The sequence below is a fragment of the Canis aureus genome, chromosome 28 (genome assembly GCF_053574225.1).
Source record: "Canis aureus isolate CA01 chromosome 28, VMU_Caureus_v.1.0, whole genome shotgun sequence".
Taxonomy (NCBI): domain Eukaryota; kingdom Metazoa; phylum Chordata; class Mammalia; order Carnivora; family Canidae; genus Canis; species Canis aureus.
This window is the reverse complement of record NC_135638.1, coordinates 28,178,120-28,195,919: the sequence shown is the minus strand read 5'-3', so window position 1 is coordinate 28,195,919 and position 17,800 is coordinate 28,178,120. Positions and strand designations below refer to the sequence as shown.

The window sequence follows — 17,800 nt, the reverse complement described above, 5'->3', positions numbered from 1 at the left end:
AATAATAGAAACAATAATCTCCCTGGCCTCTAAATTCTGTACTGGAAACAGCATCACTGAAAAAGAACATTCTCTGCCATCTCACCCTAATACATTTCTTTGTTTCCTAACCCCTGAAGACAAGATTTTGTTTTTCTTTGACTTCAATCTCTTTTATTGGAATTCCAGTCCATTTGCTCTCTTGTCTTTCCTCCAAGAAGGTGGAAAATCAATTTCACTATTTTTCAATACAGTCCTAGTTCGATATTTTAATCTATTCTTAATTTCTGAATGGTATCATTGGAAACTAGTTTTATTTATCTTGTAATAGAAATCTAACCACCCCTGTCACCTTACCACACTTTCCTTTTTGAGGGGGGGTTGAGCAACAAACACACCACGTATCATTTTAATGAAAAAAAATCTGTCAAACTGATTAAGCTTCCTGTGGATTGATTCAGTTGGCTGAATTTTATACATTTCAGAAACCAGTTATTTTGGTGACATGCAAATGCAGTCTGAATTTTGGTCTCAGAACTGCTGAGTTTGGGAAAGACTTCTGAAAGACCTAGTCAAGCATTTGCTTTTAGCTGTTGCACTTATGAGGATCTGTTCCAGATAAAACTAAGTGACATTGTGTTGAGAGTGATCCTGACACGCATTAAGATGAAAAATAATCGTCAATCTTATGATTCCTGCTGTTACCACAGTTAATTATGGGCTTGTGATTGGTCAGCATTAAACAAGCTCTTCCAAAGTGAACTGAGTTATAATGCATTCCTCCAACTCCTGACTTCTTAACATCAAGGTAATCCTCAAGAACACAGTCCGTATATGGATTGGTTTGCATTCGGGGAGGCGTTTGCACGTCAGGGATTGATAAGTGCATGAAAGTGTCAGTTATTTCTCACCCAACAAAGAGACTGGAGAATTTCTGTCTCTCTAAATTTTGTTGGGTTTAGAAGAAAATTAATAATAGCATCCACTTAGGATCTGATACAGCATTTTTGTATATGCTGGTTTCCAATTTGAGAATTTGCATTTTTGTTTTGTCTTCTTCAAATCAATAATGAGGCATGCTATCCAGGGTCCTGCAATCCATGTCATCTGTTAGGGCCAGGCTGAAATAAAACAAAACTTGGAAAGTCTTCCCACAATGCTGCAATAGCCAGTGGTGGTCACTAGCATTTTTTTTTTTTCTTTAAATGCCAAGATTGAACTTCCTTGACATTGAACCTCATATTGCAGGGTATTTTAAGTTGTTTATCTAGAATCTGACACACTTTAACCTACATAGTTCTGGTGATAATTGCTGAATTTCCAAATTAATAGGAAAACTGGCACAATACTAGATAATATCAGAGTTTGTTATTTGTGAAGTGCCAATTTTCTGTAATTAGAGAAAATTGCTAATTATCACTGGAACTATTCATTAATATTTAAAGGAAGATAAAAATTAATAGAAATGCTTTTTTAGTGGCTGAAATTTTTAGCGGCTACCTGCTGTCATCCTTTTGATGAATCCAGCTCTTTGTGTCCTAGCAAACAACTGGGCAGTTGTGAGGAAGGCAGAAGTAGCATTGTATTTGCAAATGTTGTGATGGAATGTTTAAAATGAAAGACTTATGCAACACTTAACTAGTACTTCCAGTGATCCAGTGCAAACTGGGAAAGTCTCAGACCGAATCACTTAATACCAGTACCTTTTTCTGTGAGGTCAAAGTGGCCCTGTCTTGCTAAATAAAGGGCACACTCCTCTACATTTATTTAGTGTTATGAAAAGGGGCATTTCTTCACGAGCTTTGCCTATAGCAATGCTAATTATTGCCATTATATCACATAATTTTGGCCGTATGAGATGATACGAGCAAGAGCTTTGAAAATGAGCCACCCTTTTCAAAGTTTACAGAACGTTTACCACAGGTAGCCTTAAAAGCCTTATTTCGAAACAAGTTTTTAAACCAAAAATAAAAATATGCACACGTGTAAGTGATGTTTGAAAGCTTTTAATTGTAATTTTTTTCTCTTTTTAAAGAAAAGTGTAATATATGTACTTATTAGCCTACAGGAAATACCAGAAAAATGATAAACTTTTTTTTTTAATTAAGCCAAGGGTGTTTTAAAAAGTCATTATGAGATAGCGAATTATTCATTTCTTCCATCAAACATTTCCTGAGCCTCTATCCTGAGAAAGGTGATTGGGCAGCTATAGGAGACTACAGGCTTGTTGGAATAGATGGATTGAAAAGGAAGAAAACAAAGTTGGCAAAGAAACTGGTGATCTAGGGTCAGGATGAAGCTGAAATGAGCTTGTCTGCAGGGAATAGACCAAGAAGACGGAGTGATAAGTGATTAAAGCAATGCCAGTGAACTTGGGGTCAGGAAGAAGGTGAACACAGTTAGGGGACCAGTGTGGGTGATAAGCTGAGAAATTGGAAAAGGTGTCCTTGGCTGAATGGAGCCATGGACATAATTCAGTTCAATTCGGTGCAGTATTGATTGAGTTCCTACTAGGTGTTGAATGTAGTCCATCCATAACTTTGAAAAACAGAGAAAGAAAAATTGGTGAATACACATGAAATTTTACCTGTGGTATCAAATATTCTGTTTTTTTAATTTTAGTTAGTGGTACTGATGACCACAAGTCATCATTGATGGATGTTAGTGCTTCGCAACTTAGGTCTTCCCATGCATGAATAACATCTTGTAGTGGGAAGGAATCTTAGACGTAAACCATGCTGAAATCCCTGAAAGTAGTTCCTTCAGGAAAGGTAATGCTTATGAGGATTATATTGGATTATGGAAGCCTTTTTAACATTTATGAAAATGTCTGGCTCAAAAACCCCGTCGTGTGTCCACTGTACTAGTCAGTCAGTGTTCTCAGACACTGTGACTGATGTATGGAAAGAAGATATGAGGTAACTTACAAAAACTTCACCAGCCAGAGAACTACGCTTAGCTGCTTATATAGCCAGGAATGGAGCCTGGTGGAGAGATCACTGCCGCTGGGCACTAAATCCTGAGACTTACTTCTGATAGCACAGAACTGGGAGCCCGAAGCTGCCCCTAAAACACAACCACCACTGCCTGGATGCTGCATGGTGGCTACCCAATTCCCCCCATTCAAGCCCTGAGTATGGCCAGTGCACCATCTGTGCTGTGGCTGTGAGGACGGCACACTGTGCCAACCAAGGGATGATTCTCAAACTGTAGGCAGAGAGTTCAGAAATTGGGGAGTTGACAAGAGTAGCAAAGTGATCACTGGCGTCCCCCTTAACTCCTTACTCCCTGCCTTCTCACTCTTAAACTCAAGCAAAGCCCAGTCCTCTAAATCTGTTACTTTTCCAAGGTGCTCTATGATGGGTAGGGAGTTAGGAGTAGGAGTAAGAATATCAAGGACATAATTTTCAAAAATGAGAAAGTGACAGCAGCAACACAGTATTTGAGACTGACTGTGTTTAGCCTCTGTGAAGAACTGGAAGTCAACCTTTTTTTTTCCCCCAAGTGCTCAGAAATCATTGGCATTAACAAAAGAGAAGGTGGATTTATAATGGTTTGCCCAGCATTACATTGCAGAACTGTATTTATTTCGGATGCCAGAGTTCCAAACTTCTTCTCATCTCCTGAACATGCATGATGAGACCCACTGGCCAAAATAATCATAAGAAATATGGGATATACCTGGTCGTGCTGTTTCTCTACAACAGCATCACAGATTTGTAATGATAGACCCAGATAACAGTCATAATGCAAAATTCATCTAGTGCTCAGTGGGTTTCAAGGCAACATTCTGAGCACTTTATGTGAATTAACTCAAGCAATCTTTGCAACTGCCCTCGGAGAAGGGGATGTTAGCACATTTGACACGTGAGGACATTGAAACAAGAAAGAGTAGTTACCTACCCAGGATTCCCCATTTCATACATGGCCAAGGCCAGGCTGGAAGCCAGGGCGACTGACTCCAAAGCCCACAGTCTGACCCACTCAGCGCAGCCGACTGTTAGAAAATTGGACACGGTGTTTCTCTCCGGTTTCTCTAAGGTGGATCAGAAGTAGCATTCCTGCAGTAAGGGTGCTTTTGCTCTGGTGGTTGCCACTTAGCTGAAATGAGAAGCCATTTTACTGCCACCAGTAAAGAAAAATACGTTGACCCTCTTTCCCCCCCCTCTTAGTACAATCCCAATTGCAGAGAGCAATGTGACTATCCAGTGTGAAAAATATTCCAAGCATCTCAGCTGATAAATTCTAATGGGGCTCTGATGCCTTTTGTGACTTTGCTTGGATTCGTTTAGTACACCAAGCATAAACTGCTTAAATCTTTTACATACAACCATTCTATTGCCTATTAATTAGAACCGTCTTTTAATTGCACTGGTGCTCCAGAATTAAGTCTGTATAGTTACAGGGATAGGATCCCCTGGGGGAAAAATTTCTTTATAGGAAGCAAGAGATGTTAAAAACAACAGAAGCAACAAACAATAAGACTCTCAATAACATCCACCAAACACCCCCACAAAAATATTCCTAAATCATTTGAGGATAAAACTCCATTTTCCTAGCTGCAGATTAAAATACACTTGATGCTAAGCCTCTTTCCACGCCCCCGCTGGGTTGTGATGTCGCTCAAGTTATCTTTCTGTGTCTTCGGCTCCCTGTTCTTTAAAACTCACTTCCCTCGCCATGATGTGGCTGGTACCCTCCTTCTGTTTTCAGACTCTCTCCTCCGTCAAAACAGGAAAAGATCACACATCAGTCTTTTCCATTTGATGGATAGGTTCTATTTCTTAATTCACTGATTAACCGTTACCTCATCCAAGCATTTGCATTTTGGGTCATTTCGGCTCTCAGTGACTAAAGTTAATGTCAGCTATTGACAGAGGGTGGGGAAATCTGATCCAAGGCAGGAAGGACTGAAATCATTCAAAGGTCCTGAAGGTAAACTTGACTTAACATTTTTGGGTGATGTCTGGATTAGGTAGTGGAAAGGTTTATAACCTTTCTCCCTGGTCTCCTGAGGAGGCCTTCCCCTAGGGTAAAAAGAGACAGTGAGCAAAGGTTGACAAAGACTTGGTCATGGTCCTCAGTTGCTGGTGGGCCTGGGACCTCAGGTGCTCCTGCCTTCTCCTGCTTCCCCCAGGCCTTCTCCCTTCACAGAGCCCAGCCTCCTTTCCCGGCTCCCTTCCACCCCCACCTCAGCCATCCCTCTGATTCCCCCTCCCTCTCACCAAAAATGCCCAGAAGTACGTATGCTGATTGTCATTAAAGGTATTTTGGGTTATCTTATGAAATTGGACGTATATTCGTTAGTGGACGTATGACTCTATTCAGTTCTGCTTTGGATAAAGCTGCCTTGGAAAATAATCCTACAAGCATCCTAATACTGCAATCTGTGTCCTATATTTCAATAGTATTAGCTCCTTCCTCTGGAGCTCTGAGTCAGGCTTTTTATAGTTCACATAACCTAGATTTGTGAGTCACTATGTACAATAAATAGCATTCCCAGTGCTACCGCGTGTCTTGGAATCAGTGCCAGGTGTGGCGGCCGTTGATGCCCTGCCTGCTGATGACGAATGTATTCTAGAATCATGTTCTTCTGAGGCCTCAGTTTCCTCATCTCTAGAATGAGAGATGGGTTGGTAGTTTTCTAACACTTACTTGTAATCTGTGGCATGTCTTTAGCTTACTTTTTATGCAAAGTGAGAACTTTTAAAGAACTTAAATTTTAGCTCACACCATAGATAACCCATTTTGCTTTATTTTGTTTCAGGTTGAAGCTCATGCTAAATCAGAGATGAGGAAAGAGCAAAGGATACAAAGCTGGCGGGAAATCCTGGGCCACGTGCTCTAGTTCCCAGTTCCAAATAAAGAGAAAATGGGCAGAGCAAAGGGGCAAATAACGAAAGATCTATTTGCTCACATTGTACTCCCATCCTCTGAAACATGTTGATAAAGCCCTGGAGACATCATTAATTTCTCTTGCTACTTTCCTCAAGCCTGAGTGGCCAGCCTTGAAAAGATGTGGCACTCTGTTACTACTCTAGGGCCCATATTGGCCTACAAGAAATTGAAAGTGAAGTTAATACCCAAGGAACAAATGAAAGCTGCCTGTCTGTGGCAGAATGTTCCAGCAGAGCAAGGGTGACTGCTGGGATAGTCTGTGGGCCAAGGTTAGACTGGCTGACATTGAAGAGCCCTTGTCTCTGTGATTCTCTGATTGTCAACAAAACACAACACACACTTGATAGCGACATTTTCTTGTTTGCTTTGTTTAGTCTGGTCTCCCTTGCCTCTTCTGTTCCCTTATCTTGGCTCTGTGTTTTAAGGATCAATTTGTTGTATGCACCTTCTTTTCCATCTTTTCAACTTCCATTCAGCTCATTTGTTTTCCCATTTCTCTTTCTTTCGTCTTCTAGCTATTAAGGAATCTGTCATATGTCAGCCCCCAAAGGCCCAAGTGGCAGCTCCTTCAATTCACGGAATGCCTAATTTTGCCCGCCTCTTTGGAGATGGGGCTAGGATTCTTTAAAAAAGAAAAAAAGAATCCCTGTTACTGCCTGTTTATATCCCTAAGGCTCAAATAATTAAAAAGCATATTGTTTGAGGAAAGATAGTTTCTAGTGAGCAATACACAAGAAAGAAAATCTGGTTTTCCCAAGTGAAATTCCTGACAAACCATGAACTCTATGGAAAGAACATCTCTCTGTGATGACCAAGATATCATGTCCCTACAAGCTGACACCATAGAAGAGCCTTTGTGCATAAATAAACTGTATGCTAATAAAACAATATTTATGATTCAGCCTTTTTTCCCCACTTTTAAGTATCAAGCTATATCCTGGAGGAACAAAAATAAAAGAAGTTGATGTCTACAATATAACTATTAAGGGGAAATTTGCTCCACTGTTATTTGGATGTAATTGGTACTGAGCATCACAATGCACTTGTAATTGGGTCTGTACTTGTTCACTTCAAGGGTTCCATGCTATTTCTACTTGAACCCATTTTTTTGATACCGTTCAGCTCAGCAGTGCCAGCTAACTCTTGTTATGCAGTTGAAAAACTGTGGCCATTAAAAATAGGATACGGTGTGATTTTGTTTTGCAGCACTGCATGGAAAATCAGTTGCTGTTCATAACAGCTCTGTGGTTGGTTGATTTAAAGCAGGGGGGTGACTTGGAATTGACAAGCAGACAGTTTGTGAAAAGGGATATTGTATCTTTAAGGCTTTCTGACTGATTGTGTTTAACTGCGCCACGCAGCAGGCAGTAATTAGGCTGTAGCTTCACCGAGAGGCTTAAAGCACTGGCTCTGGTTCTCAGTTCTCCAGATTTTTTTTTTTTTAAGCACAAACATTTTTTTGGATTTGAGTACATGATAATTTTTTTAAACTGTGAGTGAATGTGTGAGTGAGCAAATGAAAAGCCAACCTTAGAGGCTTCCTGTGCAGACCGTCTCTGAGGACCACCCTGTGCCGAGATGGGCTCTTGGGAGACTGGGTGGCTGCCCTGGGAAGCAGTGAGAACTATGATAGGAGCATATGACGTGACTCCTGGAGAAGGTCAAGGTGCTCTTGAAATGAAAGGAAGGCAGTTCTTATAATGTGACATGGTTTCTTCCTGGCCCAGTTCACAATGTTAATGAGACTAGTTGAAGTATGCTTCTAAGATTAATAGACAAATGCCTAATAGTTTGGGGGAAAGAGAAATTTTTTCTTTACCTAGGCTATTAAGTAGAAAAGAAACTATGTTGTAGAAGCAAATTGAAGAAGCCATTAGCTTAAGAAATGTTTTCCATTCACTGCTCTGCCTCCCTTACTACCTCCCTTAACACCTTAAATGTCCCACTGCTTTTTTTGGAAAGTAGCAAATATTGTCAATTTGTTATTATTTGGTAAAGACCGAGTTTCAAGTTTTCCAGGCATTTATTATCACAGAGGAGCAGTTGACAGATTTTACATTGACCTTATAAAAAAACGAATGTTCAATTACTGTTGGATTGACCACGGTAACTGTCTTCATTATCAATCAGGCAACAGTGCTGAGTCCCAACTGTGTGCAAGATGCTATGCTAGGTGCTGTGAGAGATAAAAATTGTTCTGGAATAGTAATTGAGATCTTTCCTGACACTATGTACAAACTTTTCTTCCTCTTGCTAATTATATGGGTAAGTTATTCTATATAGATTTGCGTACCATTTAATTCTTAAATTGGTATGGTGTTCTTTTTTTCTTATTGAGTGAATTCCTTTCTTTTAAACTTATCTTTCTTTGTTACTGATGCCCATAAAGTATCTTTACTTATCCATTTGAACACTTATGTATATTGCAAATGTGTACAAATTATAGACATTTTTGGTTTTAAATAATAGCTCCTCATATTTGTGAATCACCTCGTGTGTTTTACCACTCATTATGTCATTTGGGTCTTCCTCCATCATTCCGAGGGTGGTAGGGCAGGTGATATTAGCACTTTTAGAAGCTCACGAGTTGGGCAGGGAAACAGGCTGGGAATAGGAGTCAGGTTTGTTGGCTCTGTACTCTTCTCACTATAACACGTTTCTATATTCAATCCCAGAATGAAGCATCTGCTCATTTAAGGATAATGGAAATATTTTGGGATAACTTCACCATATTGAAGCATGGATTAAAAGTCAAAGATAAGCTACCAGAAGGGGATTCTGATTCTTAAAAGTTGCTCCTACCAGTTTTAAGCCAATGTCTGTCCTTTCTCTATAAAGTTTCAAGCATTTAGAAGCACTCTCTACTCTTGGTTTTGATTTTTTTTTTTTTGGACTGCCTTAAAGATAAATTACTTTAATCTGTAGGCTAAGTTGCATTGATGTATTTATCTTTCTCAACATGCTTTGTCCTAAGGTCCATACTCCTTTGAAAGATTTGATCTAAATAAATTATAAATGTGTATCAAAATCTATTTGATATTAGCATAAACACATTCCAAATACATTCCATCATTGCTTCGAAAAAAACAAAGGTGAATTCCATTCTGTAGTTCAAATTTTAAATGTATGTGAGTACTTTTATATATGCCTATGCCTAAATGTTGAGGTCAATATTTCTATAAATTCCTAAGGTTGGTTCATTTTGTGGTGTTGATAAATGCTCCTTGGAATTAGGATGTACAGAAGATCAAAGATTAAATTGCAATTTTTTTTCCAAAGTGACAATGAGCCTAATTCACTGTCAGTTAATGCCAGGTGTTTCTCCCCCTAGTATTAAGTTCTTCAAAACAGTGGCTGCATAGGACACCATTCACAGAGGCTTAGCGCTGGGGAGAAAATGATTACATTAAATCGAATGATATGAATAATTCATGACATCACATTTTGTAATCCTGGTGTTAAGCATAAAACCAGTGGTTTATTTTTCAGCAAAATGTTTTTGTATCATTTTAGATAGTGCATAATGCAAAACAATAACTGCATACATAATGCAAGAAGGATGGTGGTGAATAGGGTCCTTAATAGTGCTTGCAGCATCATCTGGGGTGTGATCACAATAAACACATTTTGAGCCAATGCCCATGGGTGCCCAATGCTTGCTGGAATCTTCTGAGTCCAATAGAATGGCTGCCTTTTAATTTGTTTTTGAATATTACACCTGACCTTTACCATGGATCTGAAAGTCAGTCCTTGTATATTGCTAGAACTACAAATCCTTTTGTCCCCTTCCCTTTCAGTTTACTAGAAGGGCAATTCTACTGGGGGTAAATAGCCGATTTTTAAAATGACGTTCGATTTTCCAACATGGAGTTGGAAACACTAAGAAAATCTATACAATCTGAACTTATATTATTTAATAAAGAACTTTAAATGTTCTGGGATAAAATGCCAATTATTTAGCAATTCAGCCAGGTACATATTAGTAATGTCATTTACATCTATGAGACTACATAAGCTATTCCTTGTCTTATTTGACTCTTCTCCCTATTTTTTAGAGAAATCATCTTTTTAAAAATAATTATCAAAGGAGATTGGAGATGGCCCTGCAACCTTCATGAAGCAGTTTCCAGGTCATGTACATTGTACCAATACTCTAACATGAGTCTGATTATTCTGCTGCATTTCGGGCTGAAATAATTGTGTACCTGGACCATCTGCGGCTGCCTTTTCCAGCACCTTCCTGTGGACAGCTCCAGGGCACTCCCTGGAAGCCAGAATGGACTCCTGCTGATTCGCCCACATATTTGTCTTGAATGAAAGAATGGCGTATGCCAGTGGATTTCAAAGCTTTTCACAAAACATCTCCATATCTGAAGTCTCAAGAGTTTATGTCAAGCATTTGTATTACTTACCACTAATTAAATATACCATCCGTGTTTTACAACATGAACACATCTGCTGATAATGTTGTAACTTGTATTATTATTTACTTGAGATAATACATTAGAAATTAATGGTTGGTCAGTAACCTTGAAATCCTGGCCTATCTATAATAGATATTAATGGTCATGTGTATAGAAAATAGTTTTCTTTTAAACATTTCTTACAAAAGGATAATTTGAAGGCATGTTCAAGTGTTTTATTTCACCATATTTATTTACCATGATGCCAAAAATATTGTTTAAATTCCTATTGTTAAGATTTTGAGCAGACTGCCAAAATGGGTAGATTATGGTAATATCCTTAGAGAAAAATCAAGAAATGTAGCATTTAGAAGTAAACTATGTTTTGCTAAGAATGTTTAATGCGGAAAAAAGCTTGATGACACAATTTTTAAAAAATGGAAATGAGAACACTGCATTGGATTTAAACCTAGAAATACTGAGATTCGTGATACATGGTAGTTTGAGATCTATTCCTCCTCTAGATCTAACTGAAAGTAGAAACCAAACTCCATAAAGAAATTGATATTCCCCTGAAGAGTACAAATTCTAAGTTAAACATACCAAAAAAAAAAAAAAAAAAAGAGTCATGACATGAATGCTTTGTCACCAAACACCTGCTCATCGTGTTTCTACCTATCCTAAGGCTCTAAAGCAGCTGCTCTGTGAGCAGCCAAGATCCCAGGGCTATTTCCTCCCCTGTTTCTTCTCTGGTTTATGGGAACAGTAACTGCTTTGTGGTATTGCTTATCAAGAACAAGAGAAGAATTGTGCATAATGTAATTCCAATTCTAAATACAGAGAACAATTAAAAAATTGCTAAAACAAAAATCTATTTATCCAAATAGCAACTATTTCCATTTTTTCCCTTTGTTATACACAATTATGCTATATTGGATAAAATAAGACACAAGTTCCAGTGCCAATTTGGCCACTTATTAGCTGTGGGAATTTGGGGAAATCAATGGATAACCCAGAACCTGATCTGCCTCCTCTGTAAAATGGGACTAGAGAAGACCTCTTGGGTTTCCTATGGAAAAGTAAATGAAACAATGCACCAGACAATATTTTGTAATAAGTCCCCACAAAAATAAAAATTATTCTGACCTATTTAAAGAGTTCCCTTTCCTTGTCAGTTAATAGGTTATAAAAAATTTACTTTAAAAATTAAATTTGTTCAAAAAGAAAAAAGAAGCCAAACCCATTAGGAGGTTCATGTGTATCTTTAAATAATCTTTTAAGCAAGCCAAATCAGTGATGTGGGCTTTCATGTGTGTCTTGCTTTCCCACACTTAAATGCATAACCTTGAAAGTAATAAAACTTGCTGAGTTGGCTATTTCCCTGCTTCCCCAGAACATATGTCAACTGAGCAACAGAGAATTAGCTGTAGCAAAAAGAAAGATAGTTCAGTGGAAGCTTGTTCAATAATTAATCCGCTGAGTAACTGTATGAATATTTGATAAATATTTAGTCAACTACGTGTATCATGCAGCACTGGTTGCATACCAAAAGATTTGCAAAGGTAAAAACTGCCGGTCATAGGCATCAAAGATGTCCAGACTTCTAGCTCACAGGTCAGAGATGTGGAAATTATTCCACATAATACAAATCCAGAAATATTAATCCATGACTATCCACATGATGCTACTCTGGGAGGGTGAGAGGAGGCCATTACCTTGCTCTCCACAGTTCTTTTAAAGTGTATTTGGCATCACATTTTAATTTAATAGCAGCTCGCCTGCCCATGTGTGTGAGGTAAAATATTCTGATGCATACATGAAATGGAATTGTAAAATAAAAACCCTGTGTCCCCTTGAAATTCGCACTATGGTGCTGGGAAAGCATTGGTGGGTGATCCACTGCTATATGTTAAATGGAAATAGAATTTGCTTCAGTATCTGGAGACCAGGCATTTGAGTTTAACTTAATAAACATTTATTAATTCCCTAGGATGTTCAATGCACTGTGCATAAAAAGAAGAGAGGCTAACGTGTGTGTGAATCTTTCAAGAGCAGGAAATGTAAAATTAAATCTGTGTGGCAAATTCAGTAAATAAAAATAAGATGATCTCTGATTTCTGGAAAGATCGTATTTTGCAGTTAGAATTTAAAAGTTTCAATTTTCTGATCTAGTTAATCACTCATAAATTTTGTTCTGACATGAATTCTTAGTTAAATCCTCACAAATTCTTAAAAACCTCTCCAGAGAGTTCACAATCTCTTTTTGTAGAAGTACACATGCCACCTTTTCACTTCCAGGTCCTCAGCTTTCTTGGGGGTGGGTATGAACTGTTACAAACAGAAAGTGGGAGTGGCTGCTCTTCTTGGCACCCCCTGCTGGCCAGAGTAGCACTAATGATGGCACCAGAGAGGCCTCAGCTTTTCTTTTCCAGCCCATATGAACTGTTGCCATGGCAGCCACAGAAACAAAAAAGAAGGGAGCCCAGGGGCTGCAGCATGTAGAAGAAAGAGATGACCCAAATGAGGCTCTGGAATGGAATGCCTAGGATTTCCCCTCAAACAGAAAAGATTGACCTTGGAGGGAACTGTTCTACCTGGGTGTATTCACAGGAACCATGTTCTATTCCTTAATTATGGTTCCTTGTCCATACCACTGTATTTTGATTCTCTGTTTCCCTATTATATGCTCCTTTACACATGACCAATAAACTGAAAAAAAAAAAAAAAAAAAAAACCAAAAACGGAACAAAGGCAAACAAAGTGATAGTAGGAAATGTCTTTTACAATATTAGAAGCAGTTTATGGATCAGAAAACTTAATATTGTTAAGATGGCAATGGTCCCTAATTGGATTTATAGATAGAATGCCATCCCTATTGGAATCCCAGTTGGCTTCTTTGTAGAAATTGGCAAGCTGATTCTAAATCGTAAGAGATTTACAATTGTAAAAGATTCAAAGTAGCTAAAACAATCTTGAAAATTAGTGAAATGGAAGGACTCTCACTTCCTGATTTCCAAACTTAACTCCAAAGCAATAGTAATAGAGATAGTGTGCTGTTACAAGGACAGACATATAAATTGATAGAATAGTTGAGAGACCAGAAGTAACTCATGCATCAATTGTCAACTGATTTTCAACGAAGGCATCAAAATCAAATAATGGCCAAAATATAATCTTTTGAACAAATGGATAGCTACATGAGAAAGAGTGAAGTTAGACCCTTACCTCACACCATATGCTCAAATTAATTCATAAAAGATCAAAAACCCAAATGTAAGAACTAAAACTATAAAAATCTTAGAATGAAATATAGGACTAAATATTCATGATACTAAAAGCATGAACAACAAAAGAAAAAAAGATAAATTGGACAACATCCAAATGAAAATCATTTGTGCTTCAAAGGACATTATCAACAAAATGAAAAGGGAATCCAAAAAATGGGAGGAAATATTTACAAATCGTACAGCTAACATTAGGCTTATGTGTAGAATATACAAGTAACTACAACTCAATAAAGACATAACCCAATCAATAATGGGCAAAGGACTTGAATAGATACTTCTCCAAAGAAGATATAAAAATAGAGAATACACACAGAAAGAGATGCTTGGCAGCATTAGTAATAAGGGAAATGCAAATCAAAATGGCAATGAGATATCGCTTCACACCAACCAGGAGGGTTAGAATTAATAATAATAATAATAATAATAATAATAATAATAAATCAGATAACAAATGTCAGTGAGAATGTGTAGAAATCAGAAACTTTATATGCTATTTGTGGAAATCTGAAATGATACAGATATTTTGGAAGACATTCCGGCATTCCTTAAATGGTTATTACAGAGTTATCATATGACCCAGAAATTTGATTCCCATGTATATTCCCAAGAGAAAAGGAAATATATATGTCTACACAAAAACTTGCACACAAATGTCTATGGCAGCATTATTCAGAAGCAGCCTGAAGGTGGAAACAATCCAGATGTCCATCAAGTAATGAATGGATAAACAAAATGTAGTATATCCATGCAATGGGATATCATCCAGTCATAAAAAGGCATGGGGTACTTGATGTATTCTACAGCATGGATGAATCTTGAAACCATAGTGCCAAGTGAAAGAAGCCAGTCACAAAAGACTACTTACATATCATATACTTCTATTTGAATGGATGTCCAGAATAAGCACCTCTATGAAGATACAAAGCAGATTAGTGGTTGCTTAGGGCTGGAAGGGTTGGAGGATAGAAAGGTGATGTGATAGCATTTCTTTGGAGAGGATAAAAATGTTCTAAAATTGGCTGTGGTGATGTTTGCACATATCTATGAATATGCTAAAAACCATTGAAATGTACATTTTAAATGTGTGAATTTTATGATATTTAAATTATATCTCAATAAAGCTGTTAAAAAATGAAATGACTTTTACAATATTAGAATCAGTTTACTTGGAGAGAGGGCCAACTCTCATCGAAACTGTGTCTTCATGTTTCTACGATCTTTCCCAGACCTCTTCTTTGGAGCTCTGTTGTTTATGAGCAGCTGTCTTACCCACTACCCATCACCAGGGCTTTAGTCCCTTTGGTGTTTCCAGATGCAGACAGCTATCATTGGCGTTCGACCCCTTCTTGTCTAAAACTGCCTGGTTTCCTTGGTTTGAAGCTCTGCGCTTTCCAAGAAAACATTCAGCTTAGTTAATAGATCTGAATGAACAGAAGAGAAAAGGCTAGCGCTCCTTATGGTTCACATCTCCTCTCAAATGCAGTACGTTTTAAATATGGCTTCTAAAGACTGTGTGACTAGAGACTATTTCCAAAGAGGCAAGAAAAGCTAAGAACACATTTTCTAAGTCTCCCTTGTACTTAGGGATGATCAGGTAACACAGTTGACATGGGTAGTGAGCTCAAAGGAGCTGCAAATCAGGGTATGTTTTTGCTTTCTTGATGGGAGGGGCAGACAAACTGACACAGTCCCTTTCTTTTTTAGTCTGCCTTGGATGTAGATGTGAGAGATGGCACTGTGGCATCCATCTTATCACCATCTTGTCACTCTGGTCATGAGAATAACAGATGTACTAGGTTTGACATCTGTGAGCCATTGAACCAGTATTAATAGCCGCTAGTGTTCAGACTTCTTGGTGGGAAAGAAGTGATTTGTTTAAGCTTCTCTTAATCAGGTGCTCTGTAAGTGGCAGGTAATAATAATAATTCCTGAAGCCTCATCTTTTTATCTTTACCATCTAGTTCAAAAGAGATGGAGAGGGATCCCTGGGTGGCGCAGCGGTTTGGCGCCTGCCTTTGGCCCAGGGCGCGATCCTGGAGACCCGGGATCGAATCCCACGTCGGGCTCCCGGTGCATGGAGCCTGCTTCTCCCTCTGCCTGTGTCTCTGCATCTCTCTCTCTCTTGCTCTCTCTCTCTTTCTGTGACTATCATAAATAAATAAAAATTAAAAAAAATTAAAAAAAAAGAGATGGAGAAATTCAGACTTTATTTTGGAAGGAGAATTAGGATAGAATAGTAGGAAACTGTTTGGGGGCAGATTGAGTCATACACAGAGCATATAAAGTATAAACTTCATGTTTGCCTAGGCAACCCACGGTTTATTTTTACTTTATTTTTTTTTTAAGATTTTATTTATTTAATCATGAGAGACAGAGAGAGAGAGAGGCAGAGGCACAGGCAGAGGGAGAAGCAGGCTCCATGCAGGGAGCCTGATGTGGGACTTGATCCCGGGACTCCAGGATCACACCCTGGGCTGAAGGCAACACTAAACCGCTGAGCCACTCTAGCTGCCCAACCCACAGTTTATAACAGCTTTCCCCCTAATAATTATAGCTACATAAATATACTCTGTAGGAGTGCAAGGAGCAGAAAGAGAACTGAACCCAGAGTTGAAAGGCTGGATTCAAATCCTGCCTCTACTAATTAGCTGTCTTTACCTTTTCCTTACCATATTCCTAGCCCCCGGGATAGTGCTTGAGAAATGGTGGGTATATATTAGTAAAATCTAAAAAGAGTGGAAAACAGTTTTCTAAAAATTGTGAATATCATGTGTAAAATAGATACATATGCAACTAAATTTAGATTAAAAAAAAAACAGCCATGTTGTACGTAACAATCACGGAATCATAAACTCTTGGCTAGCAGAGCCAGTTACAGGTGAGAAAACCAGGAATTTGAAAACCTAAGCTAACTGACATATTGTTGGCTCTCACTGTCCAACGTAAACACTAATAAAAAGGTAGACTGACTTTGAGGAAGTCAGGGAAAGGCGGAAGGATGAAAGACACCTGAATTACGGCAGCTTGGTGGGGAAGAGTGGTTCTCAGTGGTGACTGCTCGTTAGCATCACCCAGGAAGACTGTTCAGCACACAGATGCCAGTTCCACGCCCACACACATTCCGATTTAATTGGTCTGTGATGAGGCCCAGGCGTCTGATATGTTTTGAAACTTCACATTATTCTGATAAGCAGCCAGGCTTGAGTGTCACTGGCAAAGGGGGAAAAAGATACAGCCTTTGACAAAAGATGCCACTACGTTTGAATCAGCAATTGCTTGCTACTGATTTACTCACCTTGGCAGTTACTTATTGTCTATTAGCGTCAGTTTCCTTACCTGTAGAATGGGGATGATAATATCTGCTTCATAAAGATGTGAAGATTTTATGAGATGACAGAGACGCCATTCTTAACAGAGTGGTCATTTAATACTTAATAATTGCAAGGCATCCTTTCCATGTGTTCCCTGGTCACGCTTTGTTGCAGGTCATAAGGAAACCGGCAGCCTTGGGATTGATGAGTGGGAAGTTGGACAATAATGGGCTCACATGGTTTCTTCCTGGCTTTTGGTGGCACCATAGCATTATCAGTAGGATCTTAGTTTGTCCAATCCTCAGTTTTTAAATTTTGTTTCATTTTCTTTGCTGGAAATGCAGAGTTCTTATCAGTGAAGATTGAAAAGAATGGAGAGAGCATCTGAATTCCTGTTGCATGTCATCTTGAGTCTCCCTGGCTAAAGAATGCTCATTTTTAGAGTTTTAGGAAACTAGCACAAATTTTATTTTCATCTTTTTGCATGCTTCCAGGTCCCAGAATACCATTAAAATTCCCCTGCTAATAGCTAATATCATGCCTGGCATGTAATCAATGCTCAAGAAATATATGTCTAATTGAACTGAGTTTTAAGATGGTCCTTTTTTGCTGACAGTTTTGTTTGTCTCACTGTTCCCACCTGGTAGTCTTCCAAGATTTGCAGATGAAAGCTTTACTTAGCAGTAAAAATCCAGGTGGCTATTGTTCACATTAGCAATACTAGCTCCCTGCCCCTTCACTCTCCAATATTAATTGTACTTTTTGGCCTAATTCAGTTCATTCTTTTAAAGCCTGGTTTACCCACCAGTTTTGTTCCTAGTTTGAAACCATCTGGCATGTATTCTTCTTCTTCTCTACTTATATCCTGGTGTACATATTCTCTTTAAACCTCAGAATATTCCTGGATCACCATCTTTTTTCT

The 17,800-nt window shown here is 38.4% G+C and overlaps 1 long non-coding RNA gene across 1 annotated transcript in view; it reads left to right on the top strand.

Annotated features, from left to right (window-relative positions):
- The window catches only part of LOC144300582 (uncharacterized), a 57,902-nt gene extending 43,964 nt beyond the window's left edge, over positions 1-13,938 (top strand). Inside the window, exon 2 of the long non-coding RNA XR_013367329.1 lies at positions 9,933-13,938. This is a non-coding gene — a long non-coding RNA (uncharacterized LOC144300582). The remainder of the gene's footprint in view (positions 1-9,932) is intronic.
- The last annotated feature ends 3,862 nt before the right edge of the window (positions 13,939-17,800 follow it).